Genomic DNA, 1,724 nt, shown 5'->3' with positions numbered 1-1,724 from the left:
TGGGCAGGAAATGCAAACTAATTTTAACCTTAGCTTCACCAAACCATTATTAGAATCTTTAAACCAGAGAAAATAAATCCTACAGTATAGGCAAAAGGCAAGCAAGAATGGTATTTGGAGAAAATCTGGGGCTATTAGGCAAGATGGTTTATTGTAATCTCTGATTCTCTCCATGAATACCAATCCTTGAGAGCAGAGTCTATAGATTTGCATATTTATTATTCTCAAGCACATGTCAGACAGACAATATTTATCTGGGTCAGTGAGCTCAGTTGGTGTGGAGCTAATAAGGCCAAAAGCATGGACTCTTTCCCCTTAGAAACCAGGAAAATGGACTCAGAGAAAAACCAACCTACTCTACATTCACAAGTTGTATCTCTAAACCTGGCCAGACATCCTGCAAGTGCATGCTGTGGGTAACAAGCAGCATGGGTGAGGAAACATGTGCTGACTCGGAATGAGTCCAAAGTAAGCATGCTAGAGTTGACTCAAAGTTGAGGTCCTTCAGGAAGCAAAGCCGGATGGCGACCAATTAGGAGGATTGGAACACATATGCTAGACGAAATAGGCATATAGAGGCAGGTCACTGATCCTTTTTATAGCAAACTCTTTGGAATATAGTGTTATCTCCGCTGATGCGCACACGGTTTGTTCTAAGGTACTGATCGTGCGTTTTGCTGGCTTCCACTATTTTCAGTGTTCACCCTTTTTCATGTGACTCTGCCTCTTGGCCGCACAGGAAGACACTGTGCAGAAGTGTCATCTACTTTGGAGTCAAAGACCTGACATCACTTCCATCGTTTGCATCACTTACTTCTTGCATAGTGCAAAGATACTTGCACTCTCTAAATAGTTTCCTCATATGCAAGAGAGCTGTTGGGAGGATTCAGAAAGATAAGGTATGTAAAGCTATTAACTTGGTGCCTGGGACATAGCAAGCTCTCCACTAATGATGATGGGTGTTATTAGTATATCAGCAGACGGCATTTGAACAATGAGTGGCGTAGTATCAGGTTTATGATAAGAAATAATTAAAAATTAGTTTCCATCCTTCTTCCCCAGTTTCTGTTGTCTTTCTGTAGGTATCTCCCTTTCTCCATTGTGTTGCATTTCTTTTATCTTTGTGGGGCAATCTCTCTCCCTGCCCAGAGCTTTCCTGCTCCATGAGTTCACAGAAGAGGTACTTAAGGGTCTTGCTGCGACTGTCTCAGGAGTGCTGCATCCTGCATCTCTTCATCTCTGCAATGATTATGTCTCAAAGTCCACCTTAGAGCAGCCATCTTTCTATTTAATATTCTGTAAGGCTTACTCATGGGGCTTCCCTGGTGGCTTAGATGGCAAAGCGTCTGCCTGCAACGCAGAAGACCCAGGTTCGATCCCTGGGTTGGGAAGATCCCCTGGAAAAGGAAATGGCAACCCACCCCAGTACTCTTGCCTGGAAAATCCTATGGACTGAGGAGCCTGGTAGGCTACAGTCCATGGGGTCCCAAAGAGTCGGACATGACCGAATGACTTCACTTCTTCACTTTAAGGCTTACTCATGGGAAGATTTTTTGATGCATCCAAAAAATGTATCTAAGTGATATCATTTAGGAAGCCAGGTATGGTGTATTTGGAAGGTATAGGCCACTTCATTTATAGAACGTTAAAAATTTGCCTCTCTATAGACCATTTCTTTGCCCAAAAGCTGGAGTCTATTTGGTTGGTGCAAAACTAATTGCGGT

The 1,724-nt window shown here is 43.0% G+C and overlaps 1 non-coding gene across 1 annotated transcript; it reads left to right on the top strand.

The window, feature by feature from the left end:
* Positions 1-1,319: 1,319 nt before the first annotated feature.
* On the top strand, positions 1,320-1,391 carry TRNAC-GCA (transfer RNA cysteine (anticodon GCA)). Its single transcript has one exon. It is a non-coding gene; the product is annotated as a tRNA-Cys (tRNA).
* Positions 1,392-1,724: the final 333 nt, after the last annotated feature.

Source organism: Bos taurus, chromosome 17 (genome assembly GCF_002263795.3).
Source record: "Bos taurus isolate L1 Dominette 01449 registration number 42190680 breed Hereford chromosome 17, ARS-UCD2.0, whole genome shotgun sequence".
In the NCBI taxonomy this organism is placed as follows: Eukaryota; Metazoa; Chordata; class Mammalia; order Artiodactyla; family Bovidae; genus Bos; species Bos taurus.
Note: the sequence above shows the minus strand (reverse complement) of the source record. Positions and strands in the feature narration are given on the sequence as shown.